General features: G+C 43.5%; 2 long non-coding RNA genes across 2 annotated transcripts; both read left to right on the top strand.

The window, feature by feature from the left end:
- The first annotated feature begins 2971 nt into the window (after positions 1-2971).
- LOC117189422 lies at positions 2972-3161 on the top strand. Its single transcript, XR_004473401.1, has 2 exons — positions 2972-3060; positions 3121-3161. It is a non-coding gene; the product is annotated as an uncharacterized LOC117189422 (long non-coding RNA).
- Positions 3162-8599: 5438 nt separating this feature from the next.
- On the top strand, positions 8600-9063 carry LOC117189423. Its single transcript, XR_004473402.1, has 2 exons — positions 8600-8962; positions 9023-9063. It is a non-coding gene; the product is annotated as an uncharacterized LOC117189423 (long non-coding RNA).
- The last annotated feature ends 4366 nt before the right edge of the window (positions 9064-13429 follow it).

The following is a 13429-nucleotide window of genomic DNA, read 5'->3' as shown; positions in this document are numbered from 1 at the left end:
CATCAGGGCCTGGAGCCTTCTTGGCCTTCTTGGCTTTGGGCCAGGGCGACGATTTCGTCCTCCGTGACAGGTTCGACCGAATATGCAGGCTGGTGTGCGACGGCACTGATGGCAAGACCGTGAGCCCCGGATGGGAACAATGCCTCAACAATCGTCCGCAACTGGTCTGGGTCAGACGGCGACCCCGCGTTGCTGCCATGAATTCGCTTCATTACCGTCTTGTAGGCACGTCCCCACGGATCCTTCTCGGCTGAGTCGCAAAGCTGCAGGAAGCACTCCCTCTTGCTCTCCTTGATAGCGTTCTTTAGCGCTTTTCTAGCTCCGCAGTACTCCGCCTGTAGCCTTGGCCAGCTAGTGCCACTCCTTCTGCGAGCCCGTTGATATCGCCTTCTAGCTGACAGGCAGCTAGTGAGGCAGCTGTGTGTGTGTGTTTCTTTTTTTATTCTGTATTAACTCTTAATTTTATTAAATTTTATAAGCCTGGGACTTAACTATAGCTTGACAGGGAGCTGTATTGAGTTGGAGAGACCGGCAGGAAGTTCCGGGTCTCTGCGGGACGGCCGCAAAGCAATGCTTCGCATGCACCATGGTTCCTCCTAGCCACTCTCGTTCCTTCGGCGCTCGCACCTACGCAGCTCCTTCATGGCGCCGGCTGCAAAGTTGCTCCAGGCCGACCATACCATGGGGTCTTCCACAATCGCCTCGATCAAGTTGTTCGGCGTGAGCTCCCCGCCGGCGTCTCGCCACAACTCCTCCCTAATAAGTGAGAAGCGCCCACATTGAAAAATGATGTGCTCAGCGTCTTCAGTGGCGTCGCCACACCACGAGCAGTTCGGCGAGTCCTCGTGGCCGAACCTCCAAAGGTAATGGCTGAAGCAGCTGTGTCCGCTCAGAAGCTGTGTGGAATGGAAATTGACCGCACCGTGTCGCCTGCCGATCCAATATCGAACATCCGGAATCAGGCGGTGTGTCCACCGTCCGTTATCAGAGCCGTCCCAGCGGCTTTGCCATGCTCTGAGGCTTCCTTCACGGGCCTGCTTGCGCGCGTCTCTCCTTGCTTCGGCCACGGCCCTCTCCTCAAGCACCAGAAGGTCGATAGGTAGGACACCCGCCAGTACTAGGGCAGCGTCGTCGGATATGGTCCGAAAGCCAGCAGAATCCTCCTCTCCTGCTTCGGGCCACGGGTGTTCAGCAGTATTCGGAACAGCGCCCGACTCGTGTTTGCCGCTTTCTCCTGGACGTAGCTTAGGTGTTCACGGAAACTGAGCCTGGTGTCGATCATCACGCCCAGATACCGAATGGCTCGTTTCGACGATAGTCTCTGGTCGCCAACCCTGATGTGAGCGGTCTCCACAGTCGAACGGGTGCTCACCAATACTGCCTCGGTTTTATGAGCGGCTAGCTCTAGTCCCGCAGAACGAAGCCAGTCTGCAATCAGCTGGATTGCGGTGTCGCAATTTGCTTCGACGACGTCCAGGTGCTTGGCTACCACCGTCAGGGCGACATCATCTGCGTAGCAGGTTAGCTGACATCCGCCTGGAAGTGCTAATCTCATGACTCCATCGTAGGCAATGTTCCATAAGATGGGACCCATCACTGATCCTTGGGGAACGCCTGCCGTTATGCCGTGAGTCTGCGCGCCGGCCGCCGTATTATACTCCAGCAGTCTCCCCTCGAAGTAGCTCCTTACGATTGCCTGAAGGTATTGGGGTACACCTCGCCGTTTAAGTGAGTCCAGGATGCACTCCCACTTCACCGTATTGAAGGCGTTACTGATGTCTAGGGTGACAACCAGGCAGTATTCCTTCTTGCCGCCCTTCCATCAAGTTCCCTCCACTGCCTTGGAGGCTATGTCAACTACCCTGCCTATGGCGTCCACCGTTGACCTCCCACTCCTGAAGCCGTATTGGTTTGGTGAAAGTCCCCCAGCATCCTCGACGGCGTTGTCCAGTCTTCTACGGATTATTTGTGTTGGAATACGCCTATTCCCACATTCAAATAATAACATTAAATACTATTAAATAATACTATCGATATAATAAGTATTATTATGTAAAGTTAGTCTGGTCACACTTGAAGTGTCCACTTCCTCTTTCTTTTGTGTGATCTCGAATTGAGTGTGTGGACCGGTGTTGCAGCAAAAAGTAATCAAGAAATACATAAATAATCTTTTAAGAAAAATATAACTTGGTACTGTCATTCGTTTACTAATTGTCATAGCTAGTTTTCCAATAGGTTATGGGCCCAGTCCGCGCCAATTTAAATAAATTAAATTAATAACAAATAGTTGTAAAATTAGTTCCGCGTGCGTTCTTGTAATATATACATACATAGAAAATGGAAAGAAATAAGCAACATATTAAGCCTTTTTGTGGCGAGAAATATTCTATATGGAAATTTAGAATCAGAGCTTTGTTTGCTGAATTAGAGGTGCTCCAAGTAGTCGATAACATAATGCCTAACGAAGTAGATGATAATTGGAAAAAGGCAGAGCGATGTGCGAAGAGCATTTTAATTCAATATTTAGGCGACGCATTTCTAAACTTCGCGGCAGGCGACATTTCGGCACGTGATATTCTGAAGAATTTAGACGCAATATATGAGCGTAGAAGCCTTGCGTCGCAATTAGCTGCACGTAAACGTTTAATAACACTCAAACTCTCAACTGAAATGACACTTTCGAGTCATTTTGTTATTTTTCATGAAACAGTGAGTGAGTTGTTAGGGGCGGGCGCTAAAATGGATGAGATGGACAAAATGGCACATTTGCTGCAGACTCTACCTTCAACCTATAATGGTGTCATCACGGCAATCGAAACTTTGTCGGATGAAACTCTATTATTAGCGTTTGTAAAAAATAAATTGTTCGACTACGAGACCAAATTAAGAAATGAAAGTACTTGTCGAGAAAAATTAGCTTATATATACTTAGTTTTAAGCAAGGGCACAGATACCCTACATAAAGAAAAAAGAGAGAAGAAAAATGGCCACACTATGAAAAGACAAGAAGGTCACATTAGTTTGAGCAGTCGAAGAAAGAGCGGGGAGAAAAGACGAAGCGTGCGTAGATATATTACCTACATATAAGAATAAAATGTATTAACCTCCTTTTGCAAATAGGAAATAAAACGCAACCAACGCCTAAGTACCTATGAAGATAAGCGATTGTGTTTTATCCGCAATTCTCACGTTCCTGGACTCAACATCTTTTATTTCGCTTCTTGGAAGCCAATGACGCTAGAGTTCTTGGAGTTTGTATGAAGACGGGCAAAGACTCGTGGTGCAAGCACTGAAGTATACTGGACATTGGAGAAGCGACGGAACCCACAAGGAGACGGTCATCTCGCTCGTGGGTGGATAATAAACATTGCAGAACACGGAGGCCAACGTGGGTGCGCACGTCAGGCAGCTGAAAAAAGCGCACATTTATATGTATGTATGCGAGATCGTGCACATACTGCCATCTCGCTCTAACCAACGAAGTTCTTGCGGGCCAGCAACTAGAGGCTTGAGTGCGCAGTTGGCTGATGAAATCGAGTGAAAATTTCTGGATTGTGGTTTGTTTGGTAAATGCCAATTTGATTGTTGATTTGGGGAAAGGTTAGTCTGCGGGTGATGATTACCAGAGCAATGAGCAAATTAAGGGCAACGGATGAAATGGACGAGGACAACGTTGAGATGGGAAAAGTGGAAAGAGAATCCGCGCAAGGTGAAGCCTCAAATATGGAGGGGGCCGGGCCCGGCACATCAAAAGAAGCCCAATCACATGGCGTTAACATGTTAACGTTATGATGGAGATGTGGCGCCAAATGCAAGAAGGTCAGCGGGCCAATGCAATGCAAATGCAGCAGTTCCAAATGGAAGTTCTGCGGATGAATCAAATTCAAATGGAAAAAACTAATATACTTCTGCGATCCCTTGGTATTAGTGGAAGGATAACTGGCGAGCCAGGACCACAATCAACCACGGCTGAGCCCTCAGTGATATCAGACGCAGTCTCATCACCAAGGCAACCGGTTCCTTCTCAGGAAACGCAAAGAAAATTGTACGATCTACCGGAGTTTAATGGTGCTCCCGAAGAGTGGCCAATGTTCAACGAAGCTTTCACTATGACCACTGCAGAGTACGGATACAGTGACAGGCAAAATTTGTTACGCCTCCAAAAGGCAATAAAGGGCAAGGCTAGGGAGACCGTTGAATGTTTGCTTATTCACAGTTCTAACGTTTCAAATGTTTTAGAGACCCTTAAACAAAATTTTGGTAGACCGGAGAAACTCGTAAAAAGTCAGATTAGTCGCGTTAGAGAATTTCCGAGCATTCGCGAAGGGAGATTGAAACAATAAGTAGAGTTCAAAATGAAGGTACAAAACTTGGCTTCATTCTTAGAAGCAGCTAATGCACATCAGCAGTTAAAAAACCCAACATTAATGGAGGAGTTAATCTTAAAGTTGCCAGTGCAACAGAGACTGGAGTGGGCACGCCATTCCAAGCAACTAGGAGATGAAAAATCGATCAGTCATTTAAGTCTATGGCTTCAGGGATTGGCCGAAGAAGTGCAAGACGCAGGATTGGTTGACGATCAGGCGACGTTCAAGCCAAAGAAGGAGAAGTCGAGACTATTCCATGCAAACGACATCGGACTTGTAACCATGAAGGCGTGCTCCGCCTGCAATGGGAAACGCGACTTGGAAAACTGTAACTCATTTGCCCAGTTAGAACTTGAAAAAAAATGGCAGCATGTAAGGGAAAGAAAATTATGCTTCAATTGCCTAAAGTACGGCCATCGTAGTCAAAAATGTAGACGACATCACCAATGTGGACTTGATGGATGTGCCAAACGCATTCACCGTTTGCTCCATGCAGAATCAGTTAATCAACCAGGCGAGGAAGTAAAGTTCACAGGAACAGCAACGCATGAGGCTAGCTCAATGATTTTGTTTAAGATATTGCCTGTTAATCTTCATGCTAAAAATAAAATAGTGAGGTGCCACGCCTTTTTGGATGAAGGTTCTGCAGTAACCCTTATAAATGAAAGCCTGGCAGACGAGTTAGGATTACATGGGCCCAAAGAAAGTCTGACATTGCAATGGTTTGGAGAAAAGACATCAACGGAATTGGTCAGCCGATTAAATATTGGAATATCTGATGAACGTGGAGGCATGGTCTATGCACTAAACGGAGAAAGGGCTATTAAGGATTTACGGCTGCCGAAGCAATCCGTAAACATGTCTGAGCTAAGTTCGCAATACCCACACATAAAGAGTATTCCTGTGAAAGGCTATAGAAATGCTAGACCTGAAATACTAATCGGACTAGATAACCTACATTTGATAGCTCCAAAGCAAATGAGATCTATGGGATACGTTGGGCCAGCCATTGCATTAACCAATCTGGGATGGGTTGCGTATGGAAAATGTCGCGGAGGATCAGGACCCATGAGTAATGTAAAGGCCGTACATCTGGTTAAACACAATGACGAGCACATTGAACAGTTGGTGCGAGACTACATCACGAATTCGGAAATGGATGTGCGAAATGGAACCATGTAGAAGGTCGAGAAACTGAGAGATCGAACCGATTGCTATCAACCACGACAAAACGTATTGGTGACCGTTTTGAAACGGGATTACTATGGAAAGTGGATGACGTCGTCTTGCCTGACAGCAAGAAAATGGCAATAAAGAGACAATTGTCTTTGGAAAGAAAATTTATACATGATCCAGAGTACTACAGAAAATACTGCGACCTGATGGAAGCATACGAAGAAAAGTCATACATTCGGCATATCACAAGCAATGAACTGGAAGTGGACAAGAAAAAATAATGGTTCCTGCCTCATTTTGGGGTCTTAAATCCTAACAAGCCCGGCAAGTTGAGAATTGTTTTCGACGCGGCTGCAGAAGTCGATGGAGTGTCGTTAAACTCCATGCTCATGACTGGCCCCGACGGGTATCAATCCCTAACGGACATTCTTATGAGGTTCAGACAGAAACCGATTGGAGTCTGTGCTGACATAGCAGAAATGTTCCACCAAGTCATAATACGAAAGGAGGATCGATGTGCCCAACGCATACTATGGAGGAAGAATCCAGGCGACGAGATGAAGGAGTATGAAATGCAGGTCATGACCTTTGGAGCCAAATGTTCACCGGCCTCTGCTCAATATGTGAAAAATAGAAACGCACTTGAATTTAAGGAATCGTATCCAGATGCGGTGAATGCCATTATTAAAAACCATTATGTGGACGATTTGGTGCATTGTTTTTCATCCGAAGAATCGGCTGTGAGAGTCGTGAAGGAGATAGTTGACATTCACAAAAAGGGAGGATTCGAACTGAGAAAGTTTGTGTCCAATTCGAAATTCTTCAACAAGGTTTTTGGTAACGAACAAGTAGCTGAACCCATAACTCTTGATAGGGATGAATCTTCGCATTATCAAAAGGTCCTGGGAATGTACTGGTGTACACGCAGCGACGAATTTGGGTTCTCACTTTCGTTTAACAAAATTGACGCATCAATCTTTTCAGAATCAGGAATACCGTCTAAGCGAGAAGTATTGCGAGTGGTTATGTCTGTGTTTGACCCATTTGGAATTCTAGCCGAATATTCCCTGATCGCTAAACTGCTTCTGCAGTCAATATGGCAAAAGCGAACAGAGTGGGACCAGCCAATTGAGGGCGACGATATAAAGCAATGGAAATGTTGGTTGCGCAGCCTAAGCCAAGCATGCAAGAGAAGGATACCCCGATGTTACGCTGAAGAGTTCTTTGGGGAACCAATTGAACTACACATATTTTGCGATGCGAGTGAGTCAGCTTATGCAGCAGTTGGATACTGGCGCATACGTACGAAATCTGGATGGAAGTCCGCATTTATAATGGGAAAGACCAAGTGTGCCCCAATGAAACTATCGACCATACCCAGGCTCGAGCTACAGGCGGCAGTGCTAGGAACTCGTCTCAGGAAATGTATTCTTGAGGGTCACGACGTCAACCCCAAATGTGTCCACATGTGGTCCGACTCCAAGACTGTCTTAGCATGGATTAAATCAGATCACAGAAAATATAAGCCATATGTAGGACACAGAATTGACGAGATACTTGAAGCCACAAGGTTGGAAGATTGGCATTGGGTGCCTACTAAGGATAACCCGGCAGACTTTGGCACCAAACTCAGATCTGGAACTCGAGAAACCTCCTGGTTGAGAGGCCCTCAATTCCTTCAAGAGGACGCAAGTCAATGGAACCTAGGAACTTCAGACGTTGGTGACACGGAACTGGAACTAAGAAGCAAGTTTACGTTATCAATCAATGAGATGTATTCAGATGGATCTGTCAATATCGTATTCAGGGAGTTGCTGGAAAGGTTCTCTTCATTTACAAGGCTGATGCGAGTTGTCGCTTGGGTCTACAGGATGTGTGATCGTAAGATTAAACGAAAAGTCTACCTTGATGTAGCTGAAATTGAAGAAGCTGTACTCATAGTGATCCGCAATGTACAGGATGTTGCATTTCATGATGAGCGGGTGGCGCTATTGACTGGACAGTGCATCGAAAAGAACAGCAAGCTGTGGAAGTTGTCTCCGATCATAGACGGAAGAGGAGTGATCCGCATGAATGGGCGTATTAATAACGCATGTTCGGTTGGAGAAGAAACCAGGCGTCCAATATTAATGCCCCAAGGGCATCACGTTACAAAATTGATCGTGCGACATTATCACGAGCTATGGAAACACCAGAATGAAAACACAATTATTGCAGAAATACGCAGAAAGTACTATATACCACACTGCCGACAGGAGGTTCGCCGTGCAGCTAGAAATTGTATGACTTGTAAAATCCAGAGAGCTTCACCAAAAATGCCATTGGGACAACTTCCTAAGGACAGACTCTCTCCGTACGTACGCCCATTCTCATATGCTGGAATCGACTATATGGGACCGTTTCTGGTTGTAAGAGGAAGGAGTACCGAGAAACGCTGGATATGCATATTTAGATGCCTTACAATAAGAGCAATTCATTTGGAAATTGCCAGGGACCTGACAACAGATACGTGGGTTCGAGTATTGCATAACTTCATGGCGCGGTACCAATGGTACCAATTTGGTGGGAGCTGAGCGTGAATTGAAAAGAGAATTACAGGACCTCGATCACATTAGAATAGCGAACGAGCTGTCAACCAAGCAGATCGAATGGCTGTTTAATTCCCCGCTAAACCCCCATGCAGGTGGGTGCTGGGAAAGATTGGTACGCAGTGTGAAGAGGGCCATAGGACACGCGCTGCATGACAAAAACCTGAAAGAAGACATACTGTATAGCCTAATGTGTAACGCTGAAAACATAGTAAATTCCAGACCGCTTACACACATTGCTCTGGATAACCCCACAGACGATCCGATAACCCCTAATCACTTTCTTTTAGGTTCTCCCAATTCTAGCCAGACACCACATCCACAAGAGGAGAAGTACCAGCCAACTCGAAAGGAATGGCGCATCGCTCAGCAGATCTCCCACTCATTTTGGAACAAGTGGCTCAATGAGTACCTACCAGACTTATGCAGACGGACAAAGTGGCATCACCACCACTCGCTGAAATGGACATTGTCCTTATCTGTAATAAGAACCTTCATCGATCTCAATGGAAAAAGGGAGTTATTCTAGCAGTCACGCCTGGACGCGACGGACAGGTTCGCTCAGCCACTGTAAAGACGACGGCTGGAGTTCTACACCGCCCAACCTGTATGCTGGCAAAGCTAGACACATTGTGAATCACGAGCGTGCTTGATTCACGGTGGTGGGGATGTTGTCGAGAAACATTAGCTTATATATACTTAGTTTTAAGCAAGGGCACAGATACCCTACATAAAGAAAAAAGAGAGAAGAAAAATGGCCACACTATGAAAAGACAAGAAGGTCACATTAGTTTGAGCAGTCGAAGAAAGAGCGGGGAGAAAAGACGAAGCGTGCGTAGATATATTACCTACATATAAGAATAAAATGTATTAACCTCCTTTTGCAAATAGGAAATAAAACGCAACCAACGCCTAAGTACCTATGAAGATAAGCGATTGTGTTTTATCCGCAATTCTCACGTTCCTGGACTCAACAGTACTGATACAAGTAGTAAAGTCATGAAGGCAGTTGTAAGAAATAATAACAATTTTAATAATCGTAAAACGTTTGGATCTAGAAACACACGGCAAAAGATATTATTTAAGGGAAAAGCTAGAAGTAACATTAAATGCAATCACTGTGGCAAAGAAGGGCACATGAAAAAAGACTGTTACCAGTTTATAAGGTTAAATCAAAATAAAGAAAATTATAAACATAATAAACAAGCTCAGCTTGCAGCATCGGGCCACGGCTTCGCATTAATGATGCGGAAAATGACAAAGAGTGATCAAATAAATAATGAACTCGGTTTTATACTCGATTCTGGTGCAACGAATCATTTGATCAATGATGACTCGCTGTACGCCGATTGCATCGAATTGGAGCAGCCAATTAAAATCGCTGTGGCAAAAGAAGGCGAGTTTTTATATGACACTAAGCGTGGAATTGTGCGGCTGCACATGGACACAATATCACACTGGAGGATGTGCTCTACTGCAAGGAGGCAGCAGGAAACCTCATGTCTGTCAAGCGTCTGCAACAGGTAGGGATGTCAATTAAGTTTGACTGTGGTGGTGTCTCCATATCAAAAAATGGAGTAATTGTTGTTAAATATACAAGTATGTTGGATATACCTGTAGTCAAATTCCAAGCATACAGATTTGCAACAGATTTCCCGAAAGAGAGTAAGGAAAGAAGTCAACAAGAATTCCTGAATGAGAGTAAGGAATCTGATCAGCTTAATTTCCCGAATGATAGTACGGAATGTGGAATCCTGAATGAGAGTAAGGAATGTGATCAGTTTTATTTCCCGAATGATAGTACGGAATGTGGAATCCTGAATGGGAGTAAGGAATGTGATCAGTTTAATTTCCCGAATGAAAGTACGGAATGTGAAAGCCTGAATGAAAGTAAGGAATGCGAAAAGCTGAATTTTCCGAATGAAAGTAGGAAAAGAAAAACTGATTTCCTGAATGATAGTAAGGAATTATATATCCCGAATGAGAGTAAGGATTGTGAAAAAGCTGATCAGCCAGATAATTGTCGTGAAGAAAATAAGGATACTAATATAATTAGTAGAAAAAGTGAGAGGTTAAAGTCTAAGCCGAAGGTGTCTTATAAAGAACATGATAAAAGCTTTAACAAATTTATATTAAATGCCCATATAATGTTTGATGAAGTTCCAAATTCTTTTGATGAAATAAATTTTAGGAATGATAAATCTGATTGGGAGGAGGCAATAAATACAGAGTTAAATGCCCATGAAATTAATAACACCTGGACAATTATAAAGAAGCCAGAAAACAAAAATATTGTAGACAGTAGATGGGTATTTTCCATTAAATATAATGAACTAGGAGTCCCAATAAAATACAAAGCTAGACTGGTTGCAAGAGGATTTACTCAAAAGTACCAAGTAGACTATGAAGAAAAATTTGCTCCCGTTGCTAGAATTGCCAGTTTTAGGTTCGTACTATCATTGGCAGTCCAGTTTAATTTGAAAGTCCATCAGCTTTCCTCAATGGTACATTAAGTGAGGAGATATATATGCGGCCTCCTCAGGGCGTATCATGCGGTGCTGGGCATGTATGCAAACTGAACAAAGCCATTTATGGGCTCAAACAAGCAGCTAGATGCTGGTTTCAAGTATTTGAGCAAGCATTGAAAGAATTCGATTTTGAAAACTCTCCCGTGGATCGTTGCAAATATATTCTTGTTAGAGGGGTAATAAAGAAAAACATATATGTATTATTTAATGTTGATGATGTAGTAATAGTGACAAGGGATATGGATAGAATGAAAAATTTCAAAAAGTATTTAAGCGAAAGATTTAGAATGACTGACTTAAATCAGATAAAACATTTTATCGGTATCAGAGTAGAAATGTTTGAAGACAAAATATATTTGAGTCAAGCTGCATATGTAATAAGAATTTTAAATAAATTTAACATGGATAGTTGCAATTTAGTCAGTACTCCATTACTATATAAACTAAATTATGAGTTACTTAACTCAGATGAAGACTGCAATGCTCCATGTCGTAACCTTATTGGCTGTTTAATGTACATAATGCTGTGTACACGACCAGATTTAGCTGCCGCTGTAAATATCTTGAGTAGATATAGTAGCAAGAACAATGCTGAGTTATGGCAATGTTTAAAAAGGGTTATTAGATATTTAAAGGGAACTATTGATATGAAGCTTATATTTAAAAAGAATACTTCATTTGAAAATACATTAGTTGGCTATGTAGACTCCGATTGGGGTAGTAATGAGATTGATAGAAAAAGTACAACGGGTTATGTGATTCCAATTTAATTTGTTGGAATACAAAAAGACAAAATTCAGTGGCAGCTTCATCAACTGAAGCTGAATATATGGCGCTATTTGAAGCTGTAAGAGAAGCTTTATGGCTAAAGTCTCTTCTAAATAGTATTTATCTTAAACTCGACAAACCCATTAAAATTTATGAAGACAACCAAGGCTGTATTAGCATTGCAAATAATCCCTCATGTCATAAAAGAGCAAAGCATATTGATATAAAATATCATTTTTCAAGAGAACAGATAGAAACTAATGAGATTTCTCTTGAGTATATTAATACAGACAACCAACTTGCTGACATCTTCACGAAGCCACTACCTGCTGGAAAATTTGCGGAACTGCGGAACAATTTAGGACTACTACAAGAAGAATGATTCCAATTTAAGGAAAACATGAACATGATGCTTTATTAACAAATTTATTACATTAATTCATATTTTATTTTTTTTTTTATTTTATTTTTTTTTTTTTTGATTTGAACCAAAAGAACCAATGAATTGTTAAAGTAATTTAATTTTATGTTAATCTAATTTTAAAGTGATCTGATCGGGGTTTTCTGGGTTTTCCCCGTATCCTTAGAGCAAATGCTAGATCACATAACACTTCCCAGAATGCACACCAACCACATTAGAATAACAATTGAATGTTACCTTTTTGATTTAATGCTGATAACATTTATTTTTATTTTTATGATTTTGATGATTAATGTTATTTTTGAGGGGGTCGTGTTGGAATACGCCTATTCCCACATTCAAATAATAACATTAAATACTATTAAATAATACTATCGATATATTAAGTATTATTATGTAAAGTTAGTCTGGTCACACTTGAAGTGTCCACTTCCCCTTTCTTTTGTGTGATCTCGAATTGAGTGTGTGGACCGGTGTTGCAGCAAAAAGTAATCAAGAAATACATAAATAATCTTTAAAGAAAAATATAACTTGGTACTGTCATTCGTTTACTAATTGTCATAGCTAGTTATCCAATAATCTGTTCCAGAGTCTTCCCCAGCGAGTCGATTAAGCAAATCGGTCGAAACGAGGAGGGATCGTCCGGCGACTTTCCTGGCTTTGGCAATAGCACCAGGTGTTTCAACTTCCACTGCGGCGGAAATAGTCCTTCCCGCAGGCACTGCGTGAATGCCTTAGCAAACTCGTGCGGGTTGTATGCCATCGCCAGTTTTACCGCACGGTTGGGGATTCCATCAGGGCCTGGAGCCTTCTTGGCCTTTAAGCTTTGGGCCAGGGCGACGGTTTCGTCCTCCGTGACAGGTTCGACCGAATATGCAGGCTGGTGTGCGACGGCACTGATGGCAAGACCGTGAGCCCCGGATGGGAACAATGCCTCAACAATCGTCCGCAACTGGTCTGGGTCAGACGGCGACCCCGCGTTGCTGCCATGAATTCGCTTCATTACCGTCTTGTAGGCACGTCCCCACGGATCCTTCTCGGCTGAGTCGCAAAGCTGCAGGAAGCACTCCCTCTTGCTCTCCTTGATAGCGATCTTTAGCGCTTTTCTAGCTCCGCAGTACTCCGCCTGTAGCCTTGGCCAGCTAGTGCCACTCCTTCTGCGAGCCCGTTGATATCGCCTTCTAGCTGACAGGCAGCTGTGTGTGTGTTTTTTTTTTTATTCTGTATTAACTCTTAATTTTATTAAATTTTATAAGCCTGGGACTTAACTATAGCTAGACAGGGAGCTGTATTGAGTTGGAGAGACCGGCAGGAAGTTCCGGGTCTCTGCGGGACGGCCGCAAAGCAATGCTTCGCATGCACCATGGTTCCTCCTAGCCACTCTCGTTCCTTCGGCGCTCGCACCTACGCAGCTCCTTCATGGCGCCGGCTGCAAAGTTGCTCCAGGCCGACCATACCATGGGGTCTTCCACAATCGCCTCGATCAAGTTGTTCGGCGTGAGCTGCCCGCCGGCGGCTCGCCACAACTCCTCCCTAATAAGTGAGAAGCGCCCACATTGAAAAATGATGTGCTCAGCGTCT

The sequence above is a fragment of the Drosophila miranda genome, assembly GCF_003369915.1.
Source record: "Drosophila miranda strain MSH22 chromosome Y unlocalized genomic scaffold, D.miranda_PacBio2.1 Contig_Y1_pilon, whole genome shotgun sequence".
In the NCBI taxonomy this organism is placed as follows: Eukaryota; Metazoa; Arthropoda; class Insecta; order Diptera; family Drosophilidae; genus Drosophila; species Drosophila miranda.
The sequence above is the reverse complement of the archived record's forward strand: the minus strand, read 5'-3'. Positions and strand labels throughout refer to the sequence as shown.